Source organism: Coenobita brevimanus, chromosome 101 (genome assembly GCF_032717465.1).
Source record: "Coenobita brevimanus isolate Jiangsu-jjx chromosome 101, ASM3271746v2, whole genome shotgun sequence".
In the NCBI taxonomy this organism is placed as follows: domain Eukaryota; kingdom Metazoa; phylum Arthropoda; class Malacostraca; order Decapoda; family Coenobitidae; genus Coenobita; species Coenobita brevimanus.
The window spans coordinates 44,979,154-44,998,878 of record NC_137054.1 but is presented as its reverse complement, the minus strand read 5'-3'; the positions used below and the strand labels follow the sequence as shown (position 1 = coordinate 44,998,878).

The 19,725-nt window shown below is 40.8% G+C and overlaps 1 protein-coding gene and 1 non-coding gene across 2 annotated transcripts in view; both read left to right on the top strand.

Moving 5' to 3' along the window:
• The window catches only part of LOC145414965 (G protein-coupled receptor kinase 2-like), an 854,061-nt gene that overhangs the window by 59,156 nt on the left and 775,180 nt on the right, over nucleotides 1-19,725 (top strand). The window lies entirely within an intron of this gene.
• Nucleotides 16,067-16,185, top strand: LOC145415160 (5S ribosomal RNA). The gene has a single exon (XR_013900015.1). It is a non-coding gene; the product is annotated as a 5S ribosomal RNA (ribosomal RNA).

The following is a 19,725-nucleotide window of genomic DNA, read 5'->3' as shown; positions in this document are numbered from 1 at the left end:
AAACACCCTGATTCACTCATGGTATGGGGTTGTTTTTCTGGTAAAGGTTTGGGGAAGCTTGTTGTGCTTCCCAAGAACTGCAGAGTGAATCAGGACATTTATCTGGAGCTTCTGTGTGATCATTTACCAGAGTCCTTCGAGCTCACAGGTGCACAAGTGTTTCAGCAGGACGGTGCACCTGCTCATAAGGCCAAATTGGTCACCAATTAGCTTCGTGACTGAGAGGTATCGTTCATGAAAGACTGGCCAGGCAATAGCCCAGACCTCAACCTGATAGAAAACCTCTGGTACCTCGTCAAGAAGAATCTCCAAGGGAAGGACCTGAGCTCTCTGCCTAAGCTGGAAGCCGCCATTCGTGACTCCTGGGACAAAATACCCCTCCAGCACCTCAGGAACCTCGCGCTTTCACTTCCAAGACATCTCAGGTCCGTGAAGAAGCGTAAAGGATACCCTACGAAGCACTAAAGGTAAATAAAATGCATTATTTATATGTTTTCTCAATGTTGAAAGGTTTGTTTCGTAGGAGGGACGCAGGGCGCTTGATACTTCTCACAAGCACTGTATATATATATATATATATATATATCATCATCAGCAGCCATTATAAGTCCACTGCTGAACAAAGGCCTTCCCCAACCTTCTCCACGAATTCCTTGGCTGAGCCAATCTTTGCCACGTTTTCCCTGCAAATTTCTCTATCTCATTTCTCCACCTCCTGTCTGGCCTTTTTCTGATACGCTTACCATCTCTTGGTGTCCAGTCAGTCAACCTCTTGCTCCATCGATTATCCCTTGTTCTTGCTACATGGCCTGCCCACCTCCATTTCTGTTCTTTTATAACTTCTATAATATCATGGACTTTAGTCTGCTCTCTCACCCAAGTTGATCTTTTTCTGTCTCTTAAAGATATTCCCAACATTGACCTTTCCAGTGCTCTCTGAGAACGAATTAATTTATTTTCCATCAATTTTGTCAGTTTCCAAGTCTCACAACCATACGTCATAGCTGGAATTATACATTCGTTATATACTTTTCATTTCATACAAACTGGCAAGCTACTTTTCATAATGTCTATGTTTACCGAAAGCTTTCCATCCAATTGTAATGCATCTTTTTATTTCACTATCATTATCTTTCGTTAATTTTAGTATTTGTCCCAGGTAATTGTACTCCTCAACTTCTTCAAGAATTGCTCCACTTATTCTTATGATGCTCTTTGGTGTTTGAGGATTAAACATTACTTTAGTTTTACTCCAGTTCGTCTTTAGCCCTACTTTGAGACTTTCTCTGTTCAGGTCATTTAACATTTCTTGCAACGTCTCTGCTTTTTCTGAGATTAGGATAATGTCATCTGCAAATCTTAAATGGTTTAGCTTTTCTCCATCTATATTTACTCCTTTGTTTTCCCAGTCTAGCTTTCTGAAAATACTTTCTAGGCATGCTGTAAATATCTTTGGTGAAATTGTATCTCTCTGACGCACGCCCTTCTCAATCTTAATTTTCTCTGAGTCCTTATGTAATTTAACTGTAGCAGTTCCTGCTTTATATATGTTTTCAAGCAGTTTTACAATGTTCTCATTCACTCCTTGTTCTCGCAGTGAATTTATAATTGCTATGTGCTTCACTGAGTCGAAAGCCTTTTCGTAATCAATAAAACCTAAGCACAGTGGTTTATTATATTCTGTAGTTTTCTCAATTAGCTGATTTATCGTGTGCAGATGATCAGTGGTCGAATACCCGCATCGGAATCCTGCCTGTTCACAAGGTTGGTTTTCTTCCAAATTTGTAGCTATTCTGTTTGTAAGGACTTTAGTGAAAAGTTTGTAAATGACTGATAGCAAGCTAATGGGTCGATAGTTACTAAGGTCTTTTGAGTCTCCTTTTTTATAAAGTAGAATAACAATTGCATTACACCATGTTTTGGGAATTTTCTTCTGTTTTATACATTGGGTAAATAAGTGAGCAAGCCTATTTTGTACTTCTGCTCCTGCATCCAACAGTAAATCTGCTACTATTCCATCTTCTCCCAGAGCCTTCCCTCTTTTCATATTTTTAAGAGAAATATTTACTTCGTCTGGTGTTATCTCAAGTATTTCACTTGTGTCAACAGAAAAGTTAGCTATTGGTACTACTGTCTTTGATGCATACAGTTCTTTGTAAAAATCTTCAACTCTCTTCAGCATCATATCTCTACATTTAATGGCTTCACCGTTTTTGTCTTTTAGTGATGTAATTTGTTGCTTTCCAAGTGCCATTTTATTTCGGACCTGTTTCAGACTTTTTCTTTTTTTGGTGGTTTCTTTGATTTGATCCATGTTTCTCTTTCTTTTTTCTTCTCTTTGTCTTTTGTTGATAAGCTTATTTAATTCCACTCATTCTGTTTCATCTTTCTTTGTTTATACTTTCATTACCTTTCTTTTTTTCATAAGCTCAAGTGTCTTCTCTGAATACTTCCCGGCTTTGGTTGTATTAGGTTTTCCTACTGCCTCCGCTGATTCTTTTAGCACTTTTGTTAGTTTGTCATTCAACTCATCAATGTCACATTCAGCATAACTGAGAGCCTGAAATCTGTTCCTTATTTCCAACTGAAAAGCTGCTTTGTTTTCGCTGACTTTTATTGGACATATCTTTTTGTCTTTAATCATCTTTCTTTCACTTTTGAAATTGAATCTTGCTGTGCAACCCACCATTCTATGGTCACTTCCAATATTTACTTTGTTGATAATTGTGACATTTGTGATTGTGTTATTCTTATTTGCTATAATGAAGTCGATTTCATTCTTTGTTTCTCCATTTGGGCTTCTCCAGGTCCACTTTCTCCCTGTTCTTTCGTGAAAGAATGTGTTCATTATTCTCATGTTAAACATTTCTGCAAAGTTTACCAACATTTCTCCACTTTCGTTCCTTTCTCCCACTCCAAATTTTCCCATACATGCTTCTCCAGTTTTTGATTTTCCAACTTTTGCATTGAAGTCTCCCATGAGTATAGTATAGGTGGTCTTTTCTTCTTCCATAATCTGGGAGATGTCATCATAGAATGTTTCAATTTCTTCATCTGAGCTCTGAGAAGTTGGTGCATATACTTGTATCGCTTTCAGGGTATATTTTTTGCACAGTCTAATTACAACCACTGCTGCTCTGTCAGATGCACTGCTGAATTTAACAATGTTGTCTGCAAGATTTCTGTTAATTAGAAATATTTCACCACTAACTCTCATTTGCTCTTCCTCTGTGGTAAAATAGGTGGCCACTGTCATTTAGCTGAATTACTTTTTCTTCTTTTTTGTGAGTCTCACTCAAACCTCCAGTATCCCAACTAATGTTTTCCACTTCAGCCATTAAGTTATCAAGTTTGTAATTTTCAGCGAGGCTTCTTACATTGTATGCATAGATCTTCATTGATTTAAGAGTGTTTAATATCCCAGTTTCTATCTTGTCAACACAGTGCTTACTCACTTTCGGTGGCACACTGCCCATAAGCATAGGAGGCAGTGCGGTTGGACCTTTAATAGACGATGATCCAACAGGAACGCCCGTCAAATACTTTGCAATAGAACTCATGTTTGGTTGGGAGGATTGTGGCAAATAATCTCACCTCCCTGCCACATTGTTCTGGTGAGATGTAATTTTTTCTGCCACCTTATTCGATATATTCGGTGGAGACCTATATACCTATGGGGGGTCCCATGGTCCGCGCCGTCTAAGACGGTACCTTGTATATCTACAAGGCCTTCCCCTATCCGCCACCCGGGGACGCACCAGGTAGCAGTGGGATCCTGCCTCTGGATATATATATATGTTACCAGACGCCTTAATCCCATACGGGGTGGCCACAAACATATCGCCTCCACGTCGCCCCGTCCCCCGCCATTTCACTGCCCTGCTCCCACCTCACACCCCCTTCTCTCATATACCTCTTCTCTTCATCCCACCATCTCATCCTCGGCCTCCCCGTCCCTCTCCTCCCCTCCACCTCACTCACATACACTCCTCGTCAGTCTGTCACCCTCCATCCTCTCCACATGGCCAAATCACCTCATTGTGTTCCTCCTAACTCTTCCTATCACATCCACACCACAATGCTCCTTTATTTCCATATTTGTCAGCCTGTCTCTCCATGTGACTCCACAGGCTCCTCTTAAATAACTCATTTCCCCTGCTCTAACTCTTGACTTGTGTCCTTCCAACAAATCCAAGCTTCACTTCCATACATTAGATTTGGTTTCACAATACTGTCATGGAGTAACTTTTTCACTTCATGCTCACCTCCCTGTTTCTTATCACTGCATTCAAGGAACCAGCAACTTTTCTTCCTTGTTGTACCCTTTCAAGCACTTCACCCTGCATACTTCCATCCTTACTCATTACACTCCTCAAGTACTTAAATGTACCCACATTTACAATTTCCTCACCATCTGACCTCACTGTACATTCACTGACTTCACCTGTCTCATAAGCCATCACTTTACTCTTCCCTACATTCACCTTTAGATTCCGTTTCTTACACACTCTCCCAAACTCATCCACCAAACCTTGCAGCTCCCCTTCGTCTTCACTCAATAACACAGTGTCATCTGCAAACAACAGTACAGGGAGTTTCCAAACTACCCTCACTCACTAGGGCCACTCCAACATCCACTGCCCTACCTTGTGTCTCTTTTATTACCCCATCCGTGTACAGATTGTACAACCATGGAGACATGACACATCCCTGTTTCAACCCAACTTTCAAAGAGAAAAATTCACTTAGTTCATCTACACGCACTGCAGCCTTAGCACCATCATAAATCCTCTTCACAGCATTCAACAACTTTCCATCTACTCCATATATTCTTAATACTTTCCACAATCCTTGTCTATCCACCCTGTCATATGCTTTCTCCAAATCCATGAAGGCTACATACAACTTCTTTCCCTTCTCTAGAAACTTTTCCACTATGGATCTAAGAATGAATATCTGATCTACACAATCTCTTCCCTTCCTAAAGCCTCCCTGTTCTTCTCCAACTCATTCCTCTGTTATTTTTCTAACTCTGTCAATAAGTATCCTACCATACACTTTCCCTATTACACTAAGAAGACAAATGGCCCTATGATTACCACACACTTCTTTTTCCCCTTTTCATTTGTACAAGGTCTAATTATACCTGACTTCCAATCCTTCGGGACTCTACCTTCCTCCCAGGCCAATCTTCACATCTTCAACATCCATTCTCCTACTATCTCTCCCCCATGCTTCAGCATTTCACCACACACTCCATCAATTCCTAGGGCTTTTCCCATTTTGACTTTCTTCATTTTTTTCCACAACTTCTATACTACTGATTTCTTCCCTTTCTTCTCACCTCCCTCCTTCTGCCAGCCATTCCCCAGCCACTTATACTCGCATTACTACCATTCTCTATGTTCAGCAATTCCTTAAAACGTTATCTCCATCTGCTCACTTTTTCTCCCTTCTCCACTAGTTATCTACCATTTTTATCTTTCACTCCCCTACTAACTTCACTTCCACCCTGTCTTACTCTCTTCACCTCTTTCCAGAACATTTTCTTACAATCCCTCACCTTACACTCAAATTCCTTCCAAATTCCTCATCCACTTTCTTCGTACTCTCTCTTGCTAATCTTTTCACCTCTCTCTTCCTTTCTGCATATATATATATATATACGTAAGTGCTCGTGGGCCCTTTGGCCCTCTCGCACTTGCTCCTGCGGAGGTCTCTCACTGTGTGCTTGTTTTCTAGTGCTTTGCACTCGTTTCCTCGTGCTTCCCACTTATTTCCTCGCACTTCGCACGCGCATTGCGTTAATTTCAGGTAATCCGAGACACGTTTATGTGCTGTTCTAGTCTAACGTTGTCACTATGGGCAGTCAGGCGATATTGAAGGGCTTATGATTGTCCATTTATGTGCTGTTCTAGTCTGACGTTGTCACTTGGATTTTTTGCAGCTAACCAATTGATTGTGTTATTTGCAGGTCACCAATTGATCGTGTTAGTTGGCCCACCCAAGTTGTCCGCATGCAAGTCCAGGTTATTAACCACTCAGCCATGGCAACCAACCAGGTGCCGGGATCGGCTTTTTCTGGTCAAACTTTGATCGCACATTAAATATAGTAAAAAATTTTCAATCGTGATGGGACCAAGTTTTTTCACATCAGCGAATTTTGTGCGATTTTTGTGCCTATTTTGGTGTGATTTGAATGTGTAGTTTTGGCTGCCCACACAGACATACAGTCACTGCTATAGAATATTGTGTATATATATATATATAGATAGATAGATAGATATAGATATATACAGGTCTCCCTCGTTTTACGATATTTCACATTTACGATCCTTCTTCTTTAGTACCAAGTGTTCATTTTACGATTGAGTTCCCTCGCATTTACGATTGGGCATGTGGAAATCCCGCGCTCTCAGGCAGATCAGCTAAGAGTTGCGTGGCATACCCGCCCCACCCATGCAGTTTCCCGCGCTTTTGCCAGTCTCACCCACGTTCTCATTCAGCATACAACCTCTGTGCGTCTGTGTGCATCAGTGCCCAGGATATTACTATTTTTCTTGTTCTTCATATTTTGCACCCCTAGTGCCACCACCATGATGTCTTGTAAACGCCCTGCAACATCTGGTGCTGGTGATATGAAGCCAAAGAAAGCAAGAACGTCCTTAACCCTGGAGTCTAAGCTTAATATTGTTAACCTTTAAACCGCGGGCTTGTTTTGCTTTGACTTGCGGCTCCTGTGGGCATATTCACGCTCCGACAGACTCTCTAGAAATATTTGCCAAAAATCAGTTATTAGTCCTAGAATATTAAAATCACATATACTTATGGCACATACCTTCAGCTTTCTCCTTGGGTGTTTGTTGAGCCTTTGTCGAGTACCGTAGGATTTGTGGAGACCTCTGAAATTGGGTAACAAAGTCTTTACTTTACACTTCCCGACAACTCGTAATATGATTACCACAGCCTGATATTATTACTAGAAACACTAATCTATGATTCTCAAATAGTTTGGAATCCATACTCCCCCCAAAAAAGCACTGTGAAAGCAATGAAAATTACGAGGGCGTATGACTATCCCACTTCCGATCGTTCGCCGCTAGTGTTGTCTATTATTCGTAAAAACACTCACAGTATATATTTCTGTTACTATATAACACTTATATATATCTACAGTCTTTATCCATAAGTTTCCTTCAGTAATAGTAGTTTATTGTCACTGTAGGGATTCAATTTCTTTCAGTAAAATACGTAGCATTCACTTTCTCATCCTGTATACTAGCATTGAGAGTGAATGTCACTTTCACCTTCACTCTCATAACTCATAGCATTCATACATGCTAGAGTGAAAGTTTCACTTTCATTATTCCTAGTATATATACTCGTATTCTTATAATACCGCTCATTTACATTTCTATTTACGTTCTCTACTTTATTTACATTATTTACATTTCTATTTTATTTACACTGTGTTATGCACTGTCACTTGAAGTAACTTATAAAATTATTTTCCACTGTTCACTTATATTTACATTCATTGCTGTCACTTGCTGTTTACACATTATTTACACTTTATTTACAATTCCACTTGCACTGTTTTACTCATTATAAAAATCATAGTCACTCTCTATCAATTGTCAGCCCTTTACCTCTTTCCACACGAGGTTTAGTAGGGGGTAAAGGTCACAGGGCCCTTTGCATGGGGCTATAAACCGGCGGAAGTTAGCAGGAGCAAATCAGACATACTCCCACTTTCAAAGACGACAGTGAACTGATAGTAGTGGCCTCCTGCCGCCTGGCTAGGGTGAGTGCAATACTACCAACTTCAGCCCTGTGAGACCTGCTAATATATAGCAATGAAATGATTGGCAGGAAACCAAGACAATACATAATAAATTAGGTAGTTCCAGGTGAATGTAAATATCACTTAGGCTTCTCCCTTCCCTCCTTATATGTATATTTATTACGAAAATAGATTATACGGCATATTTCAAGGGGAAATAAATAGCAAAAATTAGCGAACGAGTGCACGTGAGGTGTTGTCAGGTGATAATTAGCCAATTCCAGGTGTATGGCACTCTCACTTACCTTATTTCTTTTTTGTATATATTATTTGGTATAAGAATAGGGCATAGGATTTATTTCAATGGATGAAATCAGTGGAAAATTCCAGGGAAGATTTACTTAGCGTAGAATACAGTGTGGTGACCTGCAATAATTAGGTAGTTCCAGGTGAATGTAAATATCACGTAGGCTTCTCCCTTCCCTTCTTATATATATTTTTATTACGAAAATAGATTATACGGCATATTTCAAGGGGAAATAAACAGCGAAAATTAGTGAACGAGTGCACGTGAGGTGTTGTCAGGTGATAATTAGCCAATTCCAGGTGTATGGCACTCTCACTTACCTTATTTCTTTCTTGTGTATATTATTTGGTATAAGAATAGGGCATAGGGTTTATTTCAATGGATGAAATCAGTGGAAAATTCCAGGGAAGATTTACTTAGCGTAGAATACAGCGTGGTGGCCTGCAATAATTAGGTAGTTCCAGGTGAATGTAAATATCATGTAGGCTTCTCCCTTCCTTTCTTATATATATTTTTATTACGAAAATAGATTATACGACATATTTCAAGGGGAAATAAACAGCGAAAATTAGTGAACGAGTGCACGTGAGGTGTTGTCAGGTGATAATTAGCCAATTCTAGGTGTATGGCACCATCACTTACCTTATTTCTTTCTTGTATATATTATTTGGTATAAGAATAGGGCATAGGGCTTATTTCAATGGATGAAATCAGTGAAAAATTCCAGGGAAGATTTACATAGCGTAGCACGGCTGGGCAGGCGAGAGGATAGGGTAATGGAGGGGAGGTAGGGAGGGAAGTCAAGAACGGGGAGAAATGGCTAAATTGTCAACAATGGATGGGAGTACAGATGAGATTAGGAGTGCTGACTAGTGTTGGACATTGGCAGTACTGATAGATGATACAAGCCACCACTTCAAAGCCCGGGCGAATTCAAAATAACACCGAATCACAAAAGTGTCGCCCCGCAGTATGACCCCTTGCTCCCAAGCGTCACGGAAGTGACGCCCTGCAGTTAAGGGGTTAAGCAGCATGAAGCAGGTGAGGGGGCAAACTCCATCGCTCGTTCCATGAGTCTTGCACAGTCAACTGTATTGACTCTTATAAAGAATGCTGTCAACATTAAGAAAGCTGGGGAGACAAGCACGACTCTTATGGCCAAGATGCTGACTCGCCAATGGAAACCCATCTGTGAGGAGATGGAGCGGCTGCTTAAGCTTTGGATAGATGACCAAACTCGACGCCGCATGCCCCTATATACATACATATATACATACATATATATATATATATATATATATATTTATACAGTAGATAGATAGATACACACACACACACACACACACACACACACATATATATATATATATATATATATATATATCTATCTATCTATCTATATACCTAGGCTACTTCCCCCAAGGAAAGGGAGGTAGCCGAGACAGGACGACACACTCCCCATTTACTCATCCATTCAAACACGTTCATTTGCATCTTAGCGCCGAAGGGGAGAATGGACAGATCCTCACCGCACCACACCGCACAAGGGTCAACTGCGCAATGCAATCAGTGACATCCGCAGCAGGGCCCGACAGCAGAACTGGTTTACCCCTGCTACATCATAACAGACCCATCCCCTTACCCGCATCTGACCTGACTAGCTGATCAGACAAAATGCGGGAGAATATCCCCTCAGGGCTGCGTCATCACTTATTCATTCACAATTTCTCTCCATTTATTTCTGTCATGCACAGCCACTCTTCTTTGCTCAACAGACATCCCTCTTGCATCCAACGCTCTCTTCACATTGTCCATCCATCCTATTCGTGGTCTTCCTCTCAGCCTTACACCTCTCACATCAGATCTAGTTATCTTTTTCACCAATCACTTATTATCCATTCTCTCCATATGCCCAAACCATCGCAACACCCTCTGCTCAACTCTACCAGCCATCTCCCGAACAACTCCAGTTCTCCTTCGCACTTCATCATTTCGCCCCCAATCCATATGCATCACTCCACACATACTCCTCAGATACCTCATCTCCATTACATTCAAACTTTTCCTCTCTGCCACACCCATATTCCATGTTTCAGCCCCATATAACGCAGTCGGTACCACAACACCCTCATACAGCCTTCTCTTTACATCCATTCTAAGCGAACGACATTTAAACACTTTTTCATTCCTCCCAGCACCTTTCCTACTTCATTTATTCTAAACTTCACTTCTGCATCTATTCTTCCATCCACAGCAACATGTAACCCTAGATATTTAAAACAATCTACCTCCTCAAGCAACTCACCATTCAAAACCATATTCATCCCCCTACCATCTATAAACCTCATACACATCATCACTTTACTCTTTATTCTCATTTACTTTCAATTTCCTCCTTTCACACACCCTTCCAAACTCCTCTACCAACTGTCTCAATCTCTCCTCTGAATCAGTCACCAGTGCAGTATCATCTGCAGACAGCAGCTGCTTCAGATTCCACTCTCCACCATCAGCATTCACCAGACTCAGACCTCCACCTAAAACTCTTGCATTCACCTCCCTTACAACACCATCCATGTAAATATTAAACAACCAAGGCGACATCACACATCCCTGTCGCAGCCCCACTCTCACGGGAAACCAATCACTCACAGCATTTCCCACTCTTACACATGCTCTACTATTTACATAAAAACGTTTCACCCCTTTTAGTAACCTACCATCAGGTCCATACAATCTTAAAACAGTCCACAAAGCCTCCCTATCAGTTATATCATACGCTTTCTCTAAATCCATAAATGCCCAAAACACATCCTTGCCTTTCGCTAAATACTTTTCACACACTTGTCTCACAGCAAACACCTGATCAACGCATCCCCTCCCTCTCCTAAAGCCACACTGCCCATCACCAATCACTCCCTCTGTACCCTCTCTAACTCTCATAATTAACACTCTACCATACACCTTACCTACAACACTCAACAGACTTATACCCCTAAAGCTAGTACATTCATACTTATCACCCTTGCCTTTATACAACGGGACCACACAAGCACTTGCCCAGTCAATTGGCACCATACCTTTCTCAAAGCACACATTCAATAATCTTACTAACCAGTCAACAATAGTCACTCCACCACCCTTCAGGCATTCCACAGCACACCCATCCATACCTGCAGCTTTCCCTGTTTTCATCTCCTTTACTGCCTTCTCCACTTCCTCCTTCGTGATCAAAGAATCATTTAACTCTCCCAACGCATTTATTCCTTGCACCCTTCTATCCGCCACAATCTCAGCCTCCCTTTCCTCCTCTACATTTAACAATCTTTCAAAATACTCAGCCCATCTCTTCCTTACTGCATCCATTTCAATTAACATCCTTCCGTCCTCTGATTTTACTCGTTCTTCCTTCCCAGACTCTCCCTTTCACACCCTTTTCACCTCCTTCCAAAACATTTTCTTATTCTGTTGAAAATTCTCTGTCAGCCGCCTACCCCACCTTTCATCTGCTGCCACTTTAGCATCATGCACAGCCCTTCTCACTCTATTCCTCTTTTCCTTATACCTTTCATATGACATCTCATCCTTCCTCTGCAGCCACACTTCATATGCACGTCTCTTCTCAGCCACAGCCATACTTACATCCTCGCACCACCATTCACTTCCTTTTCTTACACCACCACCCACACGTCTCACACCACGCACCTCTTCTGCATGCCCCACCACAGCAGTCTTAAACAACTGCCATTCCTCCTCCACGCTGCCATTTTCCCGATCTTTCACTGCTTTCCACTCATCTTTCAATTTCTCCTGATACTCTATCTTTTTCTCTCTTTTATCCAACTCACTCACTTTCAAAACCTCCCTGCCACACCTAACCCTCCTAGCTCTCACCCATCTCTTACCTACTCTTAACTTTTCCTCCACCAGGTAGTGGTCAGACATACCTCCACCCTCCCCTCTCAGAACTCTCACATCCAACAATCTTCCTATTACATTCCTAGACACAACCACATAGTCCATCAAAGCTCTATCAACAACCCTTCCACCCTCCTGTCTCACCCATGTATACTTATAAATATCTTTCTTCTCAAAGAGCGTATTCCCAATCACCATCTTTCGCTCAACACACATCGCTATCATTTGTTCCCCATTTTCATTTCTTTCAGGCACACCATGCATACTAACTATGCCTTCAACTGCTACATTTCCCACTCTAGCATTCAGATCTCCCATCATTACCACATTCACATTCGCTCCAAAACTCTGCAGACACTCATCAACATCATTCCAGAAAGACTCCCTCTCTTGTTCATCCCTTTCACTACCAGGCCCATATGCACTCACAAACACCCACAACTCACGTTCAAATTTCGCTTTCACCCACATCAGTCTTGATGACACCTCATTCCATTCAATCACACATTGCCGTACTTCCGGACTCACTAACAAGGCCACGTGTACATATATATATATATATATATATATATATAAATAGATATATATATATATAGATATATAAATATACAGTAATCCCGCATTTTTTGCGGATTTTTTGTCTACATTTTTGCCCTCCCGCGGATTTTCTTAGCATTAATAAGTTCAACTAAAATATCCTTGAATATACAGAAAACAAAAAATTTGAAATTCCCGCAACTTCCAATTGTAGCACGGTAAACTCACGCCACCCTCTGTCCCTTTCTCGTGGCCCCTCTGCCAGTGTTACCATATCTAGCATAATTTTATTCTTTTAGCATAATTTTGATAAAATTTTTGAGTCTGGAATATTTTTTAGCATATTAGAAGTTTTAGCATCATACTAGCATAATTTAGAATGGAATGGAATATTTTTGGAATAATTTTATAAAAGCTACAAATCAGAGAGAGAGAGAGAGAGAGAGAGAGAGAGAGAGACGAATAAGGTAAGAAGATGTAAGGTTTGAATAGTTGGTTACTTTCAGTTTGGGCTTGGTTGGGTTGGATTAGGTTAGGTTAGGTTGGATCAGGTTAGGTTAGGTTTTAGGTTAGGTTTGGTTTGGTTCGGTTAGGTTTGGTTAGGATAAGTTTGAGCTTTGTATTTTACCCATGAAACCTAGGTTTTTCCGATGGATTTTGGTATGATTCATTCGATTTTCTTCATTTCAGTCGGAAATGACCATTTTCTGTGTTTCCCCCCCTCCCTATAACCCCCGATTCCCCAAAGATCCCCCATTGTTGCAGGGGGATGGGGGGGGGTCATATCTCAAAATCTGGTTATTTCCGACGGAAATGATGCTCAAAATCGAATGAATCACATCAAAATCCATCAGAAAAACGTAAGTTTCGTGGGAAAAAGCAGTATGGTCTGAAAACCGATATTTACCCTCTTACTGTATGTAGGTTCATTTTAATATTTTCATAGTAAACAGTACATAATTAATATGTAGCATGAATATGTATAGAATTTTATCATTTAGCTTTATGTTAGCATAATTCATTTTTTACTTGGAACAAATTTGCTCAATCTAGCATAATTTTTTCACTGCCCTAGCATAAGTTCGTTGTTTGGGTATGGCAACACTGCTCTCTGCCCTGCATTCCTCAATCCTCAGTCCATGCCTAACTGCCTCACGTGTCTGGTGTTCTTGTAACCGCACTATGATACGAGCCTCTTCCCTCCCACTTGCTTTCCACATGGCCCCAGGACGTAAGCCAGCCTCACCAAAGGCTAATAATACAATTAGTAAGAACTCCGAAGTGACAAAACGATCAAGAAAAGTTATGACAGGAGAGAAAATTGTGTTACTGGACAAGCTAAGAAGCGACCGTGCGAGTGTTTGCTATCACCAGTTAATGCATCTTTTCATTTTGTACTGTTTTGTGAATAAATGTGTAGATAATTGTGTATTACAGTACGGTGTTTACGTTTTTCCTTCATAATGGAGTATGTGCTTTCAATCTTGTAAGAAGGTATTTCGGGATGAGTATGGAGGTTTCGGGACAATTTGCAGTCACAACAAACACAAGATAATTCGCCTTCATTAATGAAGATAGCTATGGGTGATGCTAGATTATAATTCAAAGGCGACTACAGCGAGGAAGAAACAAGTTAATTATTGACTAAAGGTGCAACTAATAAATAATATCCAGAACCTACGCTACTGAACATCGACTTTGCTGGATCCCCCTGAAATATAGTTATTAAAGTATTGATTAATAATAAGTATATTTATGAAAGTATTGATTAGTATATTTATAAAATGGGGACTCGTCCAGGGTGCGAATTGTTCTGAAGGGGAATCGTCCATGTTTTGACGGGGAATTGTCTGACGGCGAATTGTCTCGCAGTCAGTATGGACATGGACTGTGTGATGGGCAGCATGGTGGGCACAAGTGCAAGATTCAATTGTTAATAGAGTATTCGCGAATTTAAATTTTCACGGGGGTTACAAGAACGTAACTACCGCGAAATATGCGGGATTACTGTATATATATATATATATATATATATATATGAACTGTATATATATATGCTGTATATATACTGTATACATATACTGCATATATATATATATATATATCTATCTATCTATCTATCTATAGCCCGATGCCCTAATCCCGCAAAGGGTGGCCGCAGACAAAACGCCTCCAAGTCGCTCTGTCACCCACCATTTGACTACCCTCCCCCCAACTCAGCCCCCCCTCCCTCATATACCTCTCAACTCCATCCCTCCACCTCATCCTCGGTCTACCTCTCCCTCTCCCTCCCTCCACCTCACCTACATACACCCTCATAGTCAGTCTTTCATTCTCCATTCTCTTCATATGTCCAAACCAGTGTATTTCTCCTAATCTTCTCAACCACATCCACATCCACCCCACAGCGTTCCTTCACTTCTTCATTCGTCAACCTGTCCCTCCACGTCACTCCACATGCTCCTCTCAAGTAACTCATTTCCACTGCTCTCACTCTTGACTTGTTCCCCTCTTGCAAGGTCCATGCCTCGCTTCCAGACGTCAGGGTAGGGATCACAATGCTATCATGCAGTGACTTCTTGACTTCCATACTCACCTCCCTATTTCTCATCACTGCTTTCAGTGTACCAACAACCTTCCTTCCCTGCTGTACCCTTTCACGCACTTCATCCCCCAAAGTTCCATCCTTACTCATCTCACTACCCAAGTACTTGAATGCACTCACATTCTCCATGTCCTCACCATCCAACCTCACTGCACACTCTGTGACTTCATTCCTCTCAAACACCATAACTTTACTTTTGTTTACATTAACTTTCAGATTCCTCCTCCTACACACTGTCCCAAATTCATTCACCAAACCTTGCAGCTCCCATTCATCTTCACTCAACAGTACTGTATCATCAGCAAACAGCAACACCGGAAACTTCCAAATCTCACCCTCATTCATTAGAGCCACCCCCACATCCACTGCCCTACCCTGCACCTCCTTTACAACCCCATCCATGTATATATTAAACAGCCATGGAGACATCACACAACCCTGTTTCAGTCCCACATTGAGATCAAAGAACTCACTCAGCTCACCATCCACTCGCACCGTAACCCTAGCTCCCTCGTACATACTCTTCACAGCACTCAACAATTTCCCCTCCACTCCATATATTCTTAATACCTTCCACATACCTTGCCTATCTATTCTGTCATAAGCTTTCTCCAGGTCCATGAAGGCAGTATACACTTTCCTTCCCTTCTCTAGATACTTCTCCACTAAACATCATAGAACAAATATCTGATCTACACATCCTTTTCCCTTCCTAAATCCCCCTTGTTCTTCTCCAACTAGCTCCTCTGTCATATGCCTAACCCTATCAATGAGTATTCTACCATATATTTTACCAGTCACACTAAGTAGGCAAATACTCCTATGGTTACCACATACTTCTCTCTCTCCTTTTTTTTGTATAAAGGAACAATTATATATATATACAGTATATATATATATATATATATATATATATGCCAACGGCCATGCCACGTTGAGTACACCGCTTCCCATCCGATCAGCGAAGTTAAGCAACGTTGGGTCTGGTTAGTACTTGGATGGGTGACCGCCTGGGAACACCAGATGCTGTTGGCATAACGTTGTCCCTGCGTGTCAAGTGGGGTTGGTGGAGGATCAGTGCCCCTCCCTGTAAAACAGTTAACTCTAAGCCCTTGGCCACCCCGTTTGGGATACATGGCGTCTGGTTTATATATACAGTACTGTATATATATAGTTACCTCCCAAGTAACACGAGTTTAAAAAATGCGTTTTCGTTTTAACACGAGCAAATATTTAAGGAGGTATGTGTAACTAACAAGGGTTTCTCGATTTAACGCGACTTTACACCTACGTGATGGTTTCAAATTAGCCGCGCGCGCCTTGGATAGTCCCGAGCTGATAGACCGTGTGTGGCAGTTTATGCATAAATACAATTTTTTATTTGTCTTTTGCATAAACTGGTTTTATTCGATCTTTGATATTCGAAAATGAAGTTTGGCCCCATTCTGATCAATTTGGCACATTTTCGGACAAAATTTGGCCAGGAAAGTGATGGTAGATCTTAATTGTTACAACGTGATGCTGCACAACAGAAAGAAGAAAACCACTCAGACCAAGATAGAGCAGTTCTTTATGAAGAAGACAGAAAACTTAAGGGAGTTATCTTCATCACCAGTAGCAGAGGAAGAGGAAGGACAGCAGAGCAAGAAGGGACAACAAATTTAGGGTGGGGAGCGGCGTGAGGTGAGGTAGAGGGGTAAGGAGGGACAGCGGCAGACGATGAGTGATGCATAGATGAAGTGAGACTTTGTGTTGTTACTGTTTGTGACCTACTTACTGTAATGAAAATATTGCTTTTACTGTAGTGTTTTTAAGACCTACTAATGCATTAATAATGTTGAGGAACTTTCACAATGCCGTGAATGAAGCAGAATTGAAAGAGAATCCACATAAAAAACGAAAACAGTATGTATTTGGGGAGAAGTAAACAACATTTCGGCCCAACTAGGGCTCAAATGTTGTTTATTTCTCCCAAGATATACTGTTCTTGTTTTTTACGTGGATTTTCCTTCAGATTAATATTGTTGCTTTTAAGTTTAGAGTAGCATAACTCCCCAAATGGGTAGACTTTCCCGGAGTCCAGGAACGTAACCCCCAATATTACCATTGTTTCTTATGGGAAAATTATGTTTAAAAAACGCTTTTTTAACTAACATGACCTCTTGAGGAACCTAACCCTCGCATTATTTGAGAGGTTATTGTATATATATATATATATATATATATATATATATATATATATATATATAAATATATACTGTATATGAAGTCCCAAATAACATTGTGTGCCGAACGCCACATGTTGAAAACGGAGAAAAACACAGTTAAAGTTGCATCAATTTCAAAATGCCATAGCTTTGGAACTAGTGAATATCTTTTAGTGCCTTTTTTTTTTTTTTTTTTTTAGCCTGAAGTTCGTACTTTCATGTCATGCTGATCTTCATAGAATAGAAATTAGTAGCATTCTGAAAGGTACAACAATAGCGCCATTTTTCTCCAATGTGTTTATTGAGAGTGAAAACGTACTCGGTACCCTACAAGGTAGGGTAGTGGATGTTGGAGTGGCCCTGGTGAGAGAGGATAGTGTTTGGAAACTCCCTGTACTGTTGTTTGCAGATGATACTGTGTTGTTGAGTGAAGACGAAGGGTACCCGCAAGGCTTGCTGGATGAGTTTGAGAGAGTGTGTAAGAAACGGAATATAAAGGTGAATGTAGGGAAGAGTAAAGTGATGGTCTTTGAGAGAGGTGAAGTCAGTGAATGTACAGCGAGGTTGGATGGTGAGGAATTGGAAAATGTGAGTACGTTTAAGTACTTGGGTAGTGTGATGAGTAAGGATGGAGGTTTGGAGGGTGAAGTGCTTGAAAGGGTACAGCAGGGAAGAAAGGTTGCTGGTTCTTTGAAAGCAGTGATAAGAAACAGGGAAGTGAGCATGGAAGTGAAAAAGTTACTACATGACAGTATTGTGATACCAACTCTAACGTACGGAAGTGAAGCTTGGACGTTGTTGGAAGGACACAAGTCAAGAGTGAGAGCAGTGGAAATGAGTTATTTAAGAGGAGCCTGTGGAGTCACATGGAGAGACAGGCTGACGAATGAGAATTTATATAAAGGAGCGTTGTGGTGTTGATGTGGATGTGATAGGAAGCGTTATGAGGAACACACTGAGGTGGTTTGGCCATGTGGAGAGGATGGAGGGTGAAAGACTGATGAAGAGAGGGTATGTGAGTGAGGTGGAGGGGGGAAGAGGGAGGGGGAGGCTGAGGATGAGATGGAGGGATGGGGTGGAGAGGTATATGAGAGAGGGGGGTGTGAGTTGGGAGCAGGACAGTGAAATGGCGAGGGACAGGGTGACTTGGAGGCAATTTGTTTGTGGCCATCCCAAACGGGATTGAGGCGTCTGGCAATAGATAGATAGATAGAAAATGTACTCTCAGTAAGCATTTTTATCAATGAAACCAAGCAAAGATATCAATGGGAAATGTTTACAAAAGCAAAATAGATGTATATAATACTATTTTCAGAAATTAAAAACCATTAAAAAAAAGGAAATCTTTCATTTTAGCCATTTGGGAATAATGGTGAGCTCTTTTTCTGTTATGAGATGGACCAGCAGCTTTTTTCTCACCACTAGAGTCACTCATTTTCTCAAGACAATGAGAAAAAACACTAAAACAGCTCTGAAAATAGCCAGTTAATCCGGGCAGTGTTCTAGGCCAACTGGGAAACAAAAAACTGTCACGTGACACGTTGCGACAGATTCCCAGATCACAGTTACCAATGTCTTGCTGAGCTCTCTGCCTTTCCCATTTTCTGTACATTATGGCTAACTTACCCGTAAAATCATGCAGTTTCATGCTAAAATATTCCATTATATTAGAATAATGGTACAATAATTAATAATGCTATGAAAAAATGCATGGCTGTAAGCATAAAGAAATGCTAGTATCTGTTAACACCAGACAACATGTTGCTGGGAGGCACTTGGTACATGCTGTGACCAGCATGAAGGCTTGTCAACGCACTGAAGTGAAGCGGGCAGTGAGACCATGTTACAGAAGGGGAATTTGGACCCTAATGCCAGTTGCTTTCTGTACCTCGTGGTTGCTCTCCACATCAAAGTGGGTTTGGGCTACATAGTGGTATACTTAACTCGGTTTCGCTTGCAATGGCACTCGGTACACTATGTTGTTAGGGGCATCATATATATATATATATATATATATATTTATATATATAATGTACGTACAGTAAAAGTCCTTCAGTATGACCACCAATAATCCGAGAATCCCTGTACTCCGAATTTTTCAAGGCGAAATTTTTCAAAAATTTGATGGGCTTTTTCTGTAATTTTTCTGGATTTTTTCAAAATTTTCTGGGCTTTATGTAAAGATTTATCTGGCTTGTACTTGCCCTTGGACTAGGATGTACCTTCCTGCAACTGTTCATCCATACTTGTATGCATTTCCAGTGAGTTAAACAATAACCCATATGATTTTAAGTATTTAATGATCATGTACTTATTTTTAATGTTTTCAATGTTCCCTCCCAAAATCTGGAAAAGCAGTAGTCCGAAA